A 20,411-nucleotide genomic window follows, 5' to 3' on the forward strand; every position below is an offset into this window, starting at 1 on the left:
AAATCAACGAAGACAGGAGATAACAAAAGCTGCCATGAGACATAAGAATAACAAAAGGATGCAATGATGTAAATGTAGGGAGATAACAATTGCCTAGTGGGGGAAAACATTCAACGCTTCGAGACATCGATTATTGGTGGATAGCAAAGTATAAATCCAAATCCAAAACGGCTCCAAACATTGCTAAACTCATATTTAATACAATTGTATATATGGTCACAAAGGGAGCAACAATTTTAACTTCACTACCATATGGATGTGTTATCACCCATCTGTTGAAGAAGAAAGAAGTTGATTTTTCGCATGACGCCCCTGTTCGATTAACCCGCAAGATTGACATGTTATTTATTAAAAAAGCGGGATATGATTTTGTTGAAAAACTCGGTTGGAAGCGTGTCAAGGAGGTCGGATTAGATCAAGAGAGGGAGGAAATGGACCCCATTGGCTATGAAGAAGAGCAATCAATTGGAGACGCAATGATGGAAGAAGCTCCAGAAGCTCCAGTTGCAGAGGATGTCACAATTAAGACCGTGATGGAATACATGGTCAATTTTCGGGAGCATATTGATTCCATTGTGAGTGGAATGCGAGCCGATATTTCATCATTGCGCGATGAAGTCTCCATGTTGCGTGACGAATTACGTCAACGACATCAAACGAGTTAGATAATTCAACCCTAATTCATTATTTATATTTCTAAGCATTTACACGTTCTGAACTGTATTGTATTTTCTTTTAACAGGTGTGGACAACCAAGCGGTCAATGAAGATGAAGCTGAGGATGAAGATAACGATGAAAGATGACGATGATGATGATGATCCAAACAATTATATCGTGTCTGCAACGCCGCCTTCAAGAAAACTTTTAATTTTTGATCTCAATGGTGTCCTTGCCTACATCCCAAGACTTCCTGCAGGTTTTAATTCTATTCTTTTGTATCCATTATTTTAACATATAAGCGTATAACTTTAATCTCATTTTCTTCATGTTGTAGATGTTGTCCTCAGAACAGGATTATTTGAATTTATGCAATTTTGTGTAGACAATTTTGTTGTTGCCCTTTGGTCTTCAAAGATGAGGTTAGAACATGTTTGGATCAATTGAATTACTGTAGTCAAAATCGTTAATATACATTTGAATGTTAACATTCAAACTTGATTACAATCTCAGGCATAACGTCGACCGTGTACTTGAGAAACTACCTTTATTTTCTGAGCATTTTATTCGTTTGGGTAAGATGAATGTCATTACAGTTTATTGACTTTTCGTTGTCTATGATTCCTACATATTTATGTTCGACTGTTTGTGAACAGATCAAGAAAATGCAACATACGATAATGTTACATACTGTAAAGATCTCATGATGTTTGAACGCGTGTCCTAATTTAAGCTAAATACACTTTTGGTCGATGATCAACGGAAATGATTTATAATCCGGTAAGTTCATTTATGCAATATGTTTTTCCAGTTGAACAGGTGTTCAGACATTGATTATTTTAACAACTTATGTGTTTATATAGAAATACAATTACATATGTCCACATACCTTCACGCTGCTCCCATTCGAATGACAAGCTCTAGGTATGACATTTAATTATTCATGCTTATGCGAATTTAGTTAATTGTTAGTAAAATTGCACCTCATTAGTTGATAATTGAATTATTTATGTATGTCCTCAGAAAAAGGCGAAACATACGAGTATTTGGAAAATTTGTTAAGGCCCCTAATGTTCCGTACTTCGTTAGAAATAACCCTTTTTCATCGGATTAATTTCGTTTATCGGTACATTATTTGAACATTGTTGTGTATGTCTTTTGGTTTGATTATATTGTATGTATATTTCATTAATTATTCCATATTTGCTTCTCTGTATACATATACATTTGAGGATTGTTAAAATATCAATACTAGTTATTAATGTATTTTACATCTGCTTGCAAATGTATCCAAACTTAAAGTTTCCCATAAAGTGTCGATCAATATATAAAAAGTAACGACCCCAAAAACATCGAAACCGATAATTATATTGTAATGGGTAAATTTTCATTATACCCAAAAAAATATCAGCATAAAGTGTCGATACATTTTCAAAAAGTGTCGATTGAAAAAACATCGGAACCCATAATTATAATGTAATAGGTAATTTTGTAATATAACCGGTATATATATACCGGTTTTATGAGAGAATAGGTATACAACCTATATCGACACTTTTTAATATTGTGTCGCTACTTTATGTCCAGAATGGATGAAAAAAAGTGTCGATACCTTTTCAAAAAGTGTCGATTGAAAAAACATCGGAACCCACAATTATAATTTAATAGGTAATTTTTTAATATAACCGTTATAAATATACCGGTTTTATGAGAGAATAGGTCTACAACCTATATCGACACTTTTTAATATTGTGTCCATACTTTTAAGTAACGCGATTTTTCTTCCTTCATTCAATATTTATATGTACATCTTATACACAATAGGAGAGGAGTCATGTTGATACTTACGATATATGGAGATCGATGTCATTCCATTCCATCTTCGAAAAAATCAGTTGATGTAGGTTGTGTGCTTGTACTCAAACTGAGCTTGACTTGAGGACATGTTAGTTTGTTATGTCCCTCACCGTTGTAGTACCCACATCGCCTAATTTTCTTCTCGACCTTGTTCTTCGGCACTTCTTTTCGCTTGCGTTGTTTTCGTTGAGGGTCACGAACATTGTTTACTACAATGCTCTGGTTGACTGAATCATTCAAACCAAACGAGTTTTCTAATTCTTCTATTAGTTTTTTCATCTCATCTCTTGCGGTTTTGAAAGACTCGTCTATATTTGATGCAATGTAGCATAACCTACTTGACGTTGAACGTAGAGCAGCGAACCTTGCTATCTGCATCACTTCTGGAGACACATTCATGTCAACATAACTGGGTGCAGAAGCCTTCGCATCATTAGTCCACCTACTTTGAATCAAAGTCCCGGGCAAATATGTGTAATCCAAGTGCTTCAAAATGTGAAGTTTATGGCGACACGGAAGTTCAACGGTCTCGAATTTTTTGCAGGAGCAAATTAGAGTTTTCGTACGAGAATCAAAACTAATTTCAAATTTCCTATTTTTTTTTTTTGCGTACTTTGACAAAATATAATGTTGACATTCATCTGATAAGGACTTAATCTTTGCCTCAATCCGGTACAATGTCTCCCGTATAAGTTCATCTTGGAACGCATGAAAAGATTCGCGGGTAAAAATTACAGCGGCATGGCTTTCAAGGTCGACCAGTTTTGTGATCTGGAAGGGCTTCGTATGGGAACTTAAGTAATCCGCTTTCAACTCGTTCATACGCATACTACTAATTCCATCTTCAATTGCACGAACAATATCTAAATATGTCTTCTTGTGTTTCAGTGCAATCGCTAGTGAAGTATTCATAGACTCGCACCTTTGTGTTGAGCGAATATTGGCAAAGAAATGACCGGATATGTATGCTTGTGCCCATAAGTGTCGTGTATTTCCCTTCTCAATCACCCATGGATGTTTTTGGACGCTGAATTCTGAAACAACCGAACGCCATTGAATATCAAATTCCTCGGTTGTCCACCAAGAAGCCATGTATTTTGAGAATGTTGCTGTAAACTTTGGGTCACCAATGTTAGCTTGTGCATTGCGAGAAAGATGCCAAGAACATAATCTGTGCTTAGCATAAGGGATAACAGATCTGATAGCCCTATGCATTGCCCTATCCCCATCGGTGACAACTAAAATAGGTGATTTATTCATCATGGCTTCTGAAAAATTCTGTAGCACCCACTCGAAAGATTGAGATGTCTCGTCAGCGATTATGGTAGTGACAAACACAATTGTGTTATGGTGATGATTGACACCGACAATAGGCATAATTGGTCGACCATATAAATTATCTTTGTACGTTGTGTCGAATGCAATTACATCACCGAAGCATGTGTAATCCAATCTCGATGTAGAATCCGACCAAATAAGATTATACAATGCCCTCGATTCGTCTACCGAGTATGTCATAAAAAACCCGGGATCATCATGTTTCTTATAATCAAAGTAGGCAATAAGCGCATTCACATCCCCATCGACGATTTCCTTTGCTTTACCTCTTTGAAGTGCATTGTAGAGGTCTTTATGTGTAAATCCAACATTATGATAGCCCCCTGCCTGCTGCGTTAAATAGTTCATTACTTGTGACGTGCTAATACCAACCTCTTTCAATGTTGTTGCCTCATCGATATCAGCCTTACTTACAGCTCTATTAGAACGCATAAATAGTGTCATAGCAGGTGTGCACAATGCATGATTATGTTTCTGATCAGACTTACATATAACCCACTGATAGTTTGTATTTGTTGCTGTAACTAAGACTCTAGTCTTACATCATGTTCTTGTGACTGGCGTATGAGCACGTTGACGATCAACAGTATTGACTTTTGATCCTCGAAACCCTTCTTTAGAACAACAAAATTCTTGTGTCTTCACATTCCCTTCCACGTCAAGCCGTGTTGTTCCCTTACGTGCACTAAACCCATGTTTCTGTGCGAATCCCTTGTAAAAGTACCAAGCTTGATCACATGAACAGAAGAGATGACCAACCAATCTGTCAGATTCATCAACATTATATACTTCATGGCATTCCTCGGTTGGCTTAACATTGTCTAGATCAGTATGATCCATGGCAAAAATTTTGTTGTGTAAGTTCAGTGGTCCCGGAGTTGATGGAGATGTAAGCAAAGGTTCATTTTGAACATGTTTCAGTCGTGCTGCTTTCAATAGGATGTGGTATTGGTAATGGTAGTTAAAGGGTGGGTACAACATTAAATTCGCAGTACATATTAGGTATGTACAATAACTACCTAAATGTGTCAATACATTTTCTACCTAAACATATTGTTAAATTTAAATTCTAAATAATATTTTATAAAATATCAAAACAATCAAATAATTTTTTGTGTAAATGAAATTATTAAATTAATATTGTTGGTGGAAAACATGAAACACTATTAAAAAAATTGAAACATAAATTACATAACTTTAAAAAAAGTATGGATCATTTTTATAAAAAGTATGGACACTTTCAACATATCAGGTAAAATTTACCTTTTTTAAAAGAGAAGAAGTTATATCGTCAATAAAGTGTCGATACTTTATAAAAATGCATCGATCCATAACAATATAACATGTAAAAATATGACAAAATCGGTCTCGAAATGACAAAACAGGTAAAGCGCTACCGGTTATGTTGAAAGTGTCGATAATTTATTATACGTATCGACACTTTTGGAATTTAAAAGAGAAGAGTTATAGCGCCAAAAAAGTATCGATACTTTATAAAAATGTATCGATCCATAACAATATAAGATGTAAAAATATGACAAAACCGGTCTCGAAATGACAAAACAGGTAAAACGCTACCGGTTATGTTGAAAGTGTTGATAATTTATTATAAGTATCGACTTTTGGAATAAGAGAAGAAGTTATAGCGCCAATAACGTGTCGATACTTTATAAAAATGTATCGATCTATAACAATATAACATGTAAAAATATGACAAAACCGGTCTCGAAATGACAAAACAGGTAAAGCGCTACCGGTTATGTTGAAAGTGTCGATAATTTATTATAAGTATCGACACTTTTGGAATTTAAAAGAGAAGAAGTTATAGCGTCAATAAAGTGTCGATATTTTATAAAAATGTATCGATCCATAACTATATAAAAGGTAAAAATATGACAAAACCGGTCTCGAAATGATAAAACAGGTAAAGCGCTACCGGATATGTTGAAAGTGTCGATAATTTATTATAAGTATCGACACTTTTGGAATTTAAAAGAGAAGAAGTTATAGCGTCAATAAAGTGTCGATACTTTATAAAAATGTATCGATCCATAACAATATAACAGGTAAAAATATGACAAAATCGGTCTCAAAATGACAAAACAGGTAAAGCTCTACCGGTTATGTTGAAAGTGTCGATAATTTATTATACGTATAGACACTTTTGGAATTTAAAAGAGAAGAGTTATAGCGCCAATAAAGTGTCAATACTTTATAAAAATGTATCGATCCATAACAATATAACATGTAAAAATATGACAAAACCGGTCTCGAAATGACAAAACAAGTAAAGCGCTACCGGTTATGTTGAAAGTGTCGATAATTTATTATACGTATCGACACTTTTGGAATTTAAAAGAGAAGAGTTATAGAGCCAAAAAAGTATCGATACTTTATAAAAATGTATTGATCCATAACAATATAAGATGTAAAAATATGACAAAACAGGTAAAGCGCTACCGGTTATGTTGAAAGTGTTGATAATTTATTATAAGTATCGACTTTTGGAATAAGAGAAGAAGTTATAGCGTCAATAACGTGTCGATACTTTATAAAAATGTATCGATCTATAACAATATAACATGTAAAAATATGACAAAACCGGTCTCGAAATGACAAAACAGGTAAAACGCTACCGGTTATATTGAAAGTGTCGATAATTTATTATAAGTATCGACACTTTTGGAATTTAAAAGAGAAGAAGTTATAGCTACAATAAAGTGTCGATATTTTATAAAAATGTATCGATTCATAATAATATAAAAGGTAAAAATATGATAAAACCGGTCTCGAAATGACAAAACAGGTAAAGCGCTACCGGATATGTTGAAAGTGTCGATAATTTATTATAAGTATCGACACTTTTGGAATTAATAAAAGAAGAAGTTATAGTGCCAATAAAGTGTCGATACTTTATAAAAATGTATCGATCCATAATAATATAACATGTAAAAATATGATAAAACCAGTCTATAAATGACAAAAGGTGAACGCATATAGTGTCGATACATTTATAAAAAGTATCGATTCAAAAAATATCGAAACCGATAATTATAATGTAATAGGTAAATTTGCAATGTTACCGGTATAAATATACCGATTTACTTATAAAATAGGTCAATATAAGCGCTACCTATTACATATATAAGCGCTACCTAATATGTTATTGTACTTGATAATATTTTCGGTTAAATACCTATTTTATTATATAAACGCTATCTATTATATTATATAAGCGTTACCTAATATATTATTGTACTTGATAATATTTCCTGTTAAATAATATAACATAACCGATTTAAATTTTAACCGATCACTTATTTAATCGATCACACCGTATATTAACCGTTTTTTAAGCGCCCCAGATCTACCCTTTTAACTGTTGTAAAATTTAAAGTGTATTTGGACAATGAAAAGTGAATTTTATACTTATTTCCCCCTATTCTGATCTCGTTTTCTTTCCGGGAAAATAAATACCTCGTTTTTAGCCTCCAGTTTCCTTTGCGATGTATTAACCTCATATAAGGATAGAGAAGTGTGATATTAAAAATATTAATTTTGTTCTAATATTTTTGGTAGAATGATATTTAAAATATTAATTTTATTATATAAAATATTATTTTATTTAACAATTCAGATTGTAACCGGAAATGTTAGGTAAACATAATATTTTCGGTTATAATCCAAAATATTAAAAGATTAACATATTAAATAATAAAATTAATATTTTAAGTAATGTTATACTGTAAATATAAAAAAATATTAATATTTTCAATTACATATTTTTTTAATTTTATATTAGACTTTCGTACATTATAACTATCCAGTTTTCTTGATTTTATAAAAAGGACAGACTGTTTAATTTTCGGTAAGATCAAATAACTTAAGGGAGTCTAATAAATTATAACAAAAATATTGTAAGAGAAAACTTCAACGAGACGGCATCGGACGTACGATTCAATGATTATTTTTGTCAGAATCCAGCTTCATGCACACTCACGAGACAAATACTAATAAAGTACAGTTATATACATTTGATTTTGTGATTTAGTTTTAATAGAGTTTATTATATTTTTTATTAAGAGTTATAATCATTTTATTTTACGCTTAATGATCTGGATAATATAATAATAATTAATTATTTTCAATGATATGGATATATATATATATATATATATATTTATAATAAATATCATAGATTAATCAAATACCAACTCATAGAAATGTAGAGATAAACATTATTATAAGGAAGTTCTTCTCTTCTTTATAATTTTATATAATTTATCTCTATTGATATTATAAATTAATTGAATATAAATTCTTCATCGTTTTACTTATAACATTTTATTAAATTAAATTTTATAATATATATATATATATATATATATATTATATATTAACATAAGATATTTAATTTCGACCAGTTCATAGGTTTAACATAATCTAACAAAATGTAGTTATGGATAACCTCCGATAGCTAATGTAGATTATCTTTAGATACATGATAAGTGAAAAAATTCAATATAAAATTAGAATCATAAATAGAGATGAATGAGTTAAGTTAAATCGAACTTTTATAAATTTAACTCATCTCATAAAATTACATCATTTATTTAAAATTTGATCCGACTCGAATTTTAAGATGATTTCACTTGACCCAAAATTCAATCTTCATTTTAAAATAAAACCTAAATTCGATTCAAACTTAAACTCAATCAATCATATCCAATAAAAAAATCCAACCCAAATCTAAATTATAAAAAAACAATCAAATAAAATTGAATCAAATCCAAACTCATCGAGATTAAATGTCGTGCTTGTGCCCATTTCTAATCATAGGGGATCGGAGATAGATTATGGGGAAAAGGTTGCATTTATAACAAACTTTATGCAATTAGAATTTACTTTCGTCAAACAGCTTCCAAACCGAAAATACAACATAGGATTTTTATAGTCTATTATTATACCCCATAATTATAGGGAATTACAATTTTAAGGATTTAAAATAATCTGTAAGAGAACTTTTTCTTATAATGTCAAATTCAGTAAGAATTTAGTTTAAAATTGCATAACTAGTCCATGATTGAATTCAGAACAAAGAGACGAAACAGGTCATGTGAAAAATCTATTATCGCGAAGCTTGCTTATATATTCACAATATCATCCGGTCAACGGGGTGTCTATTGTCGGTTCCACCGGATCTTTTGAATGTCAAGCGTTGAATATATTCCAATGATGATCTGACGGTAAAGTTTTCTAGATCTCTTCCAGCCTCTTGAGAATATCCAAGAACGAAGGTCTTTGGTTCATGTCAGCAGCCCAACACTGCTCTGTTAAGCTATGGAAGATTCAAGAACGAAAAACAAGCAGAAAAGGGGTTACCGAACATCTTCGAAACTAAAGGTAAGAAGCTAACGATAGGGGTTTTGGCCTGGCATAGATGTGTTAATTTTTTTATATAGAAAAATTGGAACATGAAGATGACGTGGACAAACTATGAAAAATTCTAGAAAAGAAGAAAATTGTATGGATGGCTTACTCTCTTAGTTCAGGGAGCTCTGATTTTGACCGAAATATAGGTCGGTATCCATCAGCGACATGCATAGCTGCTTCATAAGGTTCATAACTTGACAATGGTGGTTCTCCTTCAAGCATCTGCTCCGGGTAAGAATAACGTGCATTAGAATTAGTCTAAAAAATACAACATGGTCGACTTCATTTCGAGAGAGGGTGAAGATTACCTGATAAAGTATCATTGCGAAAGAGTAAACATTAACCTTTTTATCATACTTCCGGTGCTTGAAAACTTCAGGAGCCATATAACGATCTATTCCGGATCAAAGAACAGAAAGTAAGTATTCAAGGATCATATTTTATCCAAAGGAAAATATATAAGATACCCATAAAAACCGGTCTCGCCCTTCATTTTGTACGTATCATGAGAATTTTGAACTTTGATGAGCTTTCTCAGACCGAAGTCTCCAACTTTCAAATGGTCTGCACTGGAGTAGACCAAAAACACATTCCTGACAAAAATAAATAAAGTTTAACATGAAAAGGTCAATGCAATTCAAAGTTTTCTATCATCGAAGCAAAAAAAGAAAACAAGAGAAACGGGGAAAATATTTTGTATTTTCATTGAGCAGCAAAAGTGCATTAAACATTCAAAATTCAAGAGGTAATTTCTACAACATAGGCGTGCAGTCACTGTAAACGCATAGAGCCTTGAACAAATAGCTAGTAGACCAGAATAGGATCGTTTGCACAAGAAAACAGAAATAGCAACCGACTCACCTGGGTTTTAGGTCTCGATGAACCTTGGTTTTTAAGGGCGCAAGGTGAATCGAAGCGCAAAAGGTCTTTGGAACCTAGGCGCAAGGCGCAGGCATACGCTTTTCGTATACAAGGCGCATCGTTTGTACTATATAATATAAATCAAACTAATACTTTGACAACACACTAATATTTTGTAGTGCAAACATAACTACTCAAACCATGGTTTTCAGAATCGGACCAGTTAGCGAACCGGTCATACTATCGGTTCACTGGTTCAACCGGTCGAACCGGTTCGACCGGTCGGAAGAACCAAACGACGTCATAATTATTTAAAAAATTAAATAAAAATACCAAAAATATTTAATAAAAAATAATTTTTTATATCACAAGTCATATTCAAAGCAAGTCATAACAATATAAGCTAAAAAACCATAAAATCAAATGAAACAAAATGATTCAAATTAACTACAATAATATTTAAGGTAAAACATATTAAAATAAATATAATTATATACTATAATTAAAAAATAAATTTATGGTTAAAAAATCATAACAAAATGATATTGTTTGATTTAATTTTTTTTAAAAACAATCCCACATGGCTAAGAAACATAGAAGAACATCCCAAAAGTCTAAAGAGTAAAAATATGAGAACAAAACAATCTCACATTGCTAAGAAATATAGAAGCGCATCACAACTAACTTCTATAAATAATAGAGGTAATTTGACATTCAAAATCATGGAGCCTTTTGGTGAGCATTGAGTGAACTATTCTTTCACTTCAATCAAGCTCAAAATTTTAGGCTTCAATCGAGCTTCTAATTTTTTTTTTGAGTTCAAGCCTTTTTGAGTTCAAGTTTCAATATTATATTTCGAGTTTGAGTTGAACTTGATAATTTTTAGCTTGTGAGTTTGAGTTGAGTTGAGCTTACTTTTAAAGTTTTCAAGTTCGAGTCGAGCTCAGCAATACTCGAGTTCGACTTGGCTCGTTTAACAAACGACATTGTTTGGTTTAATTTTAAAAAAAAAAACAAAAATCTCGATTTTTTCCGGTTTTCAGCCGGTCCGGTTCGAACGGTTCAACGATTTTGGCCGGTTCACTAATAGCGGTTCAACCGGTTTAGATTGAACCGGACTAAGCAACGGTTCCCAGTTAAACCGACCGATCCAGTCCGGTTTTTAAAACAGAGACTCAAACTTGAATTTCTTAGAGAGATATATCACTCTTTTTTACTGATGAAGAGTGACTATTTTGTAATTTATTGATAATTATAATGAAAGAGTGACTATTTTGCTTAACCTAGCTAACTCTTTTTTGTTCTTTTCAAGTGTCGTTTCTCCTTCTATATAGTTAGATGCATGCATCAGTCAAAATAGAGATGTGAGCTAGTTCCTCGTCTAATTCAATGCATTTAATCCTATTGTTAAATGTAGCATGTCTAATTCAATGCATTTAATCCTACTGTTAAATGCAGCATGTCTAATTCAATGCATTATCTTGCTGTTGACCTCATCACTCTTCACTATAAAAGTAATTTGATAGTACTGTTTCAAATATTGCTTTCATCTTCTCCTCTGCTATTTCAATACCCCTATATTCCTTTCCTCTCCTTTCCTTTATCAAAATGTCGATTAAAACAGATAAACCCTAACCAGTGATTACCAGCCACCACCAAAGTATTCAACCAAAGACAGATTTTGAAAGCTAGGGGTTTTAACCACAAAAGCTCCAAGGCGCTGCGCCTGGCGCCCAGCGCCTAGAGTCCGAAGGCGTGCGCCTCTTGTATCTCGCCTCGCCTCAGTCCACGCAGGTGCCATCTTCAGTGCCTGGCTAAGCCTCGCGCCTAGGCGCGCCTCTTTTAAAACCAAGCGATGAACACAGTGACATTTGGCTCAGTGTGAAGATGAGCCATACCCCTGGCAACAAAATTTATAAAATCTTGATTAGCGAAATAACATACATATGAGAGAAAATTCAATTTAGCCACACAGCTTACATATTCTGTAAAGTAGCTAAGAGGAGCAGTTCAAAACAAAAGAAAACTAATGATTTTATCCTAATGAGAAAAATGTGATTTATGGTATTCTCCAGGTTTTACAATAGTGACAAGGAGGGCTGCACAGACAACACAACTTAAAATAGAAGCTTTCTTATTTACCTAGCAATCTCCAATGCAAAGTTGATGGCTGAAGTGCACCCTTTTCCCTTAGATGCTGATGAAGATTACCCTGTGATAGCACATTATATAATTAAAGAAAATTTTAAGATTTCTATTAGAAAATTATATAGAGATAACTAAACTAAACGGAAAAAGAAAAAAAAAATATATTCGTGCATTCGCATACCCCTCTTAAGTACTCGCTAATTAACATAAGAGGCTTCCTGTCAGTGAGAGCTCCAAGGAATTGAACTATATATAGGATGGCGGAGCTTTACAAGCAAATTGACGCCAGACAGAATAGTGATTATCCTGTAGGCTAGTTCCGACAGACGATTCACAAGAGAAAATTCGCCCAAAAACCAGAGAAAAAAAAGTCTCTAGGATTTAATAAAATATTATAAAATCAAAACCATCCAAAAAGCAGTCCACAAGCCGGACTGTTATAGCAAAAAAATCGTCTTTATTCGAATTTTGCCAAAAATAGCAAAATCCCGAAAATCACTCTAAATTGAAATTCGAAATAAAATAAGCAATCTCCCAAAAATCCGGCCTAAATCGGATTTAAATTGACTTCCTAATTAACAATCGAAATATTACCATAAATAGTAAAAAATAACTAAATCTAGTGATTCGGAGGGGAAAACGGCAGAATTTGGGGTTGAAAAAAAGGTCACATGGAGCATAGCTCAATGTGGAGAGCGTGCGCGTCGAAAAGAGCTTTCCGGATTGGGGTCTTATGCGCGATTCTGACATCTGTAGCCAAAGTTATGGCCAAAAGACTGAAACATACTCAAAACGATCCCAATGAGGAACATGTCACAATCAATTCCCGCCTTTGCGCTGATCTGCCAACTCATGGTATCTCAGCGCCATCAACGTGCAATCTGACAGCTCAGCATCATCTGTCTCGGATCCCCCCTGCATCACAAATTCACTTCATGCTGGAAATCCTGACTGAATCAGAACAACAGAACACACACAAAGAATTGCAGTCTTAATACAGTAAAACAGGATAGGGAGGAAATTAAGCATAGCTATGACAAGCATCCACCACTCTGTAAAATGCGGAAGTAGCTCTCAAACGTGAAGCTAACTACACCAATCAGAGGTATGAGTCATCAAAGTAAATGCTTCATGCATTGTTGAATATACTAATGTGAAATATATTTATTTCTTCGGTCACTATTCATCGTCAATGAGAACATAGTTTTGAGCACATGATATAGACTGGAAAAAAGGTCACCATTCATAGGAAAGGGCCTCGATGCAAACTATAGAGATTATATATTTAAAACATAGAGGCCTTGCATCACCAATCTCTCATCTGAAAGTGATGGAAGAATGCGTTTGACAGCTACAGGTGTTCCTCGGCAACTGGCTTTCAAAATCTCACCAAATGAACCCTGGCAGTATGAAATATAATCAGTGAAAGCACATGTACCAGAAAATACAAGGAAAATGAAGGCAACTAGCATGCTGAATTGCTGACAACCAGAATATAAGCTGGCTCATATATAAAATCAATCTCCAAGCTGGCAGATGGAACTTACACGTCAACGAGACACGTTGACTACTAAAACCCTTGTAGACATTTGACAGCTAATAATCAGAAACATACACAGCTATCTAATAATCAGAAAAGGATGTATACATTCAGCCATATCCAAGTACAGAGAGATGGGATCATACTTCTAAGGAGCATGTCCTGATTAGGGACAGTGTTGATGTAATTGCTCATGATGATGTCAAATTCAGACAGATTAAATCTCCATGTCATCAAATGAGGCTGCTTCTCAATATGCTAGTCATAAGAGAATTTTTATCATATTCTTTATGAAAACACCACACTTCTATACCGTAACAATCCCTCTCTGATTTGACTAACAATCACATGCACTATTGACAAACGATAGAAGGCACTAGATCCTAGTTATGCCAAATGAATAAAGGCTTTGCTAGGTTGGGACGACTGAAAGGTGGAAGAAAGAAGTTTTAATTAATGGTTAAGCATATTGAAAGGTGGTTATGAAGCCTAAACATTGGATAAGAAATATTTTAGGCCTCGCCTTTTCCATCCTCCGTACCAAAAAAAGCCTAAAATCAAGATTTATCATGCTAAAATTAAAGCAAGAGGTTTTCTCAATAGGGTTTTACACTTTAAACAATCCGAAAAAGCAAGCTCTGCTCTGCAAGTTAGTAACATTAAGAATTGAAAGCATACCTTCCCTATGATATTTGATATGAAAAGTCCAGCTCAGAAGGGTCAATTTCCCAGTCACACTTGTTTGGTAGAGGGGGTGGAACCGGCTTTGGTTCAAAATGGCTTCCATTTTGGCCCTGCAACAATGAAAACTTTAACTAACTTTAACTTTCAGCCCATGATAGTAGTTAAAATGAAAAATAAACAACGTCTAAAAGTGTTTCCGTCAATTAAACCTATTAAACTAGCTCCAGTAAAATCAAATCGGAAGGGATAGTGAAGAAGAATTGAGAGTAAAAATCAGTGTGCATTCACATTTTAAAAAAATTGTTCATGAATTACTGTAAACACATCGAGCATGGATATGGAAACACATATACAAGTAAATAATATTATAAACAAACGGCTACAACAGAGAACATCAAAACCATCAAGTGAATGACACCAGGGATGTATTTCTAGGCACTGAAGCAAAATAATTCTTAAAGATGGATTAATAAAAAAAATTAGGAAACATCATTGGAAAGTTAAAAGGACATCCACAATTTCGAGTAAGACCCCATATCTAAAACCTTGATTGAGTTGATTTCTTGGAAAAATAACCAAGGATGAGCAAATATGATTCAAAGTGGTATCTCTGGAACTAATCATTCACCATACTGCTAAGTCTCATCAACGAATGCAAATTAGAGAACATTCATTTTAAGAACTCTAAAATTAGACTAAATATGAAAGATAATAGCTAATAAAATGGACAATAAATGAAAAACTGCAAAAGTAAAAAAAAAGGTGAACTTACATAAGATAATCCACCATTCGACTTCAATAGCTCAATCATGTCACGTTTCTTAGCTCCTTCTGCATAAGCTAAAGGCTACAATTACGGGAAGTTCTGATATGAGCGGTTGGTTAAACAAGTGAACGGTTAAAATTTATACCGTAAATGTTATATGATTTAACCGGAAATATTATTTGAGTTGGTAATAAAAACGGTATTAACCGGTTATGTTATCGTTCAATTTAAAATGCGCCAAAAATATATAGACGATAACATAACCGGTTAATTATTGAAAACATTATCAAGCACAATAACATATTAGGTAGCGTCTTGTTAAAGCTAATGGAACTTTGAAAATCCGACGATAACATAACCAGTTAATTACTGGAAACATTATCAAGCATAATAACATATTAGGTAGCACTTATATAACGTAATATGTATCGCCTTTTTAAGCGATGGGGATTTTGGAAATCCGACGATAACAAAATAGGTTAATTACTAGATTTGTTATTAGTATTATCAACATATTAGGTAACGCCTAAAATGTTACCAAAGTTTAAGCTGATTGAGCCTATTTTGAGAAGCATACTGGACAAAAAGTATCGATACTTTATGTAAACATATTTTTATCAATAAACCGATATATTTGTACAGCTTACATTGTATATTTACCTATTACTTTAAAGTAATCGGTTTGAAGTATTAAGAATCGATACTTCTCATACATGTATCGATACTTTAATCCATACCATTACCCTTACATAAGTATCAATACTTTTATGTTTGGTATCGATACTTTTGAGACGTTTGGTTATTTTCAAAACCGGTAGCTATTTACCGGTTTTGCCATATTGAAACCCATTTTATCAATTTTTAACTTGTTATATTGTCTTGTATCGATACATATTTCATAGGTATCGATACTTCCTATGTTCATCCAGTTTGGGAAACATACTGGAAAAAAAGTATCGATACATATACAAAAGGTATGGATACTTTATGTAAACGTATTTTACCATGAAACCGGTATATTTTTACAGCTTACATTATATATTTACCTATTACTTTAAAGTAATCGGTTTTCGAAGTTATAAGAATCGATACTTTTCATACGTGTATCGATACTTTATAGGCGCAGTTATGGAAATCAGTTTTGTCAATTTTTTACCTGTTAAGTTATACAATTTGGAACTGGTTTTGTCAATTTTCAACATGTTATATTGTCATGTATTGATACATGTTTCTTAGATACCGATACTTTATAGGCACAATTATATAAACCGGTTGTGTCCATTTTCAATCTGTTATATTTAATAGATTGTTTAAAATTTTTACCGTTTTCTCAAATTTTAGCCTGTTTCGACAACAAAGTATGGAAACTTTTTTGTCGAGATTATAGAAACGATACTTTAATAATGTGTATCGATACATTTGCATGCAGATATAAAATACATTAATAACTAGTATTGATATTTCAGCACTTCTCAAATATAAAATATAGAAACATGTAGTATGTGTTTCGATACAGAGACATAAATATGGATATAAAATCCCGACCAATCAACCAACAACGTTGATATGTTTGTATATATGAAGAATGTCTTCCGGATAATATCCATTTCATCCAGCTCATGAAGATAGGAGAACCGTAAACCGAAACCGTCTAAGAGAAATATAGCTAATGTAGACCAAGCTGCATATTTAAAATCTCGAAGGTGATCCATTTGGTTCTCAAACATTTAAATCAGAAGCATATCAGACTTATGATTTGGGTGCTACAGGGGAAATGCAATAAAATGCAACTAAAAATTCTCGAGAATTAAACGATAGATCTTTTAATAATAATGTTAAATAATGGAAGATACACATCATAAGTACCGATACTTAATTTGCTATTTGTATTATCAACATATTAGGTGGAATTAAAGTATATATATATATATATATATCGATACATTTTGCGTGCAGATTGTTTGAGCCTTCATGTGGAATTAAAGTATCGAGACCGATATAACAAAGTATTGATACATAAATAAAAGTTTATGATAATATAGAAACGATACTTTAACGGTTTTATCAATTTACACATAAAGCACTTGAAAGAATATAAAGCAAAGGAAAACTTCAATGGGTTGTCAATGCACTAATTGCTTACTTTTAACCGGTAGTTTGGCATTTCCATATATTCCCTTGTATAGTGTACTTGAAGCTTGTCAAACATTCTGTAGAATAAAGTCTCCCTCAAATCGTGGCCAGAATCAATTCCCGATATTTTGTAGTTGGGATTATCCAGGTTAATCATGTTGACTGCATAGCCAATAAAATCCAAATGGTCCAAATGGTAAGCTAGGAATTGGTAAAATAAACTTCCTTTGAGGGTTTATGGAGTGAACCCCTCCCACGTAAGGAGTACATGATTCAACATTACATATAATAGTTGTATTGAGTTTTTGAAGAATTGTTCTTCATTGTATATAATGATAGTTGTAATGATATTCGTTCACATTTCGAAATCAATTAGTTAGATGTATGCAATACCCTATATCATCGAGACTGAGGACAAGAAATATAACACTTAAAGATTTACCAAGAGCGGTTGCTTCTGCTCTGCATGAAGACCGAACCTAGAATCAACTTTGTCATTATCCATTATGCCTATTATGCTCAAGAGAACCTGCTGAATGAAGAGATTTGCTTACAATCGCAAGCATTTTATGGGAAACCCCAACTAGGGTTTCAACAACGTACTTTTCGATTCGACTGCAGCAACAAATAAACAAACTTCGCTTTAACTTCTGAAATTCAGCAACAATTACGCTTCGATTTCGAAAACTACGGCTGTGTTCTATTTATTTTCAGAGGAAATTTAGCTATGCTTTTAATATTTTAACCGGATATATTATTTATATTTAATCGATACAATTACCAAGTCTCGATATTTTTATGTCAGGTGTCGATACTTTTGATAGGTTTTCATTTTTTTCTTTTAAAAGTATCGATAATTTTTTACGTATACTTATTAAAATATCAATATCTTTAACATATCCTGTAGCGCTTTACCGGTTTTGTCATAATTAAACCGGCTTTATCATATTTTTACATGTTATATTGTTACATATGGATACATATTTATAAAATAGCGATACTTTATAGGCGCTATTATTGTTTTTCTTTAAAATTCTATAAGTATCGATAATTATTTGAATGGAATCGATACCTTCAACATATCTGGTAGCGCTTTACCGGTTTTGTTATATTTTTACATGTTATATTGTTACGTATCGATACATGTTTATAAAGTATCGATACTTTATAGGCGCTATTAAACTTTTTTTTTAAAATTCCATAAGTATCAATACTTATTTGAATGGAATCGATACCTTCAATATATCCAATATCTTTTATCGGTTTTGTCATAATGAAACTGACTTTGTCATATTTTTACCTGTTATATTGTTACGTATCGATACATGTTTATAAAGTATCGATACTTTATAGACGCTATTAATGCTTTTCTTTAAAATTCCATAAGTATCGATACTTATTTGAATAGAATCAATACCTTCAATATATCTGCTAGCGTTTTATCGATTTTGTCATATTGAACCCGGTTATGTCATATTTTTACCTGATATATTGTTATGTATTAATACATATTTGAATGGTATCGATACATACCGATAAACTAAGTTTACCGATTGTCAAATTTTTTAATATTTATTCATGAATTCTACCAATAAACTAAGTTTACCGATAAATTAAATATCTTATTATGTTTCTGGTAACGTTGTATATTAATCGTATATTAATATATTTTTCCTGAGATAACTCGTAAAATTACCGGAAAGGGAAAAACTTCAAGTTAAATCCCCCCCCCACCCAAAAAAAAAAGACTGCGTTACAGTAAAAGCCTATGATTTGGAGAAAAAGGAGACAAAAAGTAAAAAATGAGTTGACACCGTATTCTTCCATCGATCTTGGGCGTTTTCATCGGCGCCATAATCGATAAGGCACTTGGCGACGCCGATCCAACCCTGGAGTGAAGCGACGTGGAGAGGAGTATGGTTATCATAGTCCCTAGCGTGAACCAGAGACTGATCTTCCTCGAGAAGCTTACGGACAGCGCCGGCATCGTTCTGATGAGCGTGCCATAGGATCTGCGATGTCCTACTGACTCTCGCCTTCTCCTTTTGCTTGTCCACCGCCGATGTCGAGGTAGCTTTCCCACTCGATCACTGCGCCGGCGACTCTCCGCCGTTTGCGTCTGAGCTCATAGTCCAAGATCTGTTCTGTTGTTGTTGATGAAGTGAAAAATATTTATTTTGTTATTATTATTTTATTTATAATTATCGAATTTCGTAAAGATCACAAAAATTCAATGCGTTTGGGACATTAATTGTAGGAGACGTCTACTACTTCGAAGGAGGGGCTGTCGGTGAGTGAGCGCGTGAGGCCGCGTTGGCGTCGGCATATTTACTGTCTTTTTTTAGGACTATATTTGTTTTAGTCCCTCTACTAATAAAATGTATAATTTGATCCTTATACTTTAATTATAAACATAATTTAATCATTCAACTTTAATGATATTATTAGGTTCATCCATTGAATTCTGCCGCAAATATATATATCCATTATTTAATCACATAGTTAAGAACATAAAAATATTTAATCAATTATCTTTGATTAACAATAAAATTACATATAAGCTAAATGCTTAACATTGTATTAAGAAAATAGGTCTTCATTTCTAATGTTCTTATCAATATGGATTTACAGATAAAATTATAAAAGATGATTAAAATCTTTTTAACTAAAATAAGAGAGTTAAATTTCGTAATTGAGTGTAGTAGAGGGTAAAAACAAAATTAGACTTTTCTATACGTAGTTTGAGTGTTTTTCTTTTTGGAGTCCGACACGTTCAGACTTTTGACTTTAACATATATTTTTTTAAATTAATTTTAAAATTTAGGGTAAAGTATACAAGTAGTCTCCGAACGTTTAGAGAACTTGTGTTTTGGACACCTGACTTTTGAAACTTGCAATATAATTATCAATTTTTAGTTCATTTTCATTTTTATCCCTGTCGTTATTTTCCGTTAGTTTTTGCTGACATGGAAGATAACTTTCTTCTTCTTGTT

General features: G+C 32.9%; 1 pseudogene; it reads right to left on the minus strand.

Annotated features, from left to right (window-relative positions):
- Positions 1 to 13,280: 13,280 nt before the first annotated feature.
- LOC120187364 lies at positions 13,281 to 19,608 on the minus strand (annotated as a pseudogene).
- Positions 19,609 to 20,411: the final 803 nt, after the last annotated feature.

This window comes from Hibiscus syriacus, unplaced genomic scaffold (genome assembly GCF_006381635.1).
Source record: "Hibiscus syriacus cultivar Baekdansim isolate YM2019G1 unplaced genomic scaffold, ASM638163v2 tig00113725_pilon, whole genome shotgun sequence".
NCBI classification, from domain to species: domain Eukaryota; kingdom Viridiplantae; phylum Streptophyta; class Magnoliopsida; order Malvales; family Malvaceae; genus Hibiscus; species Hibiscus syriacus.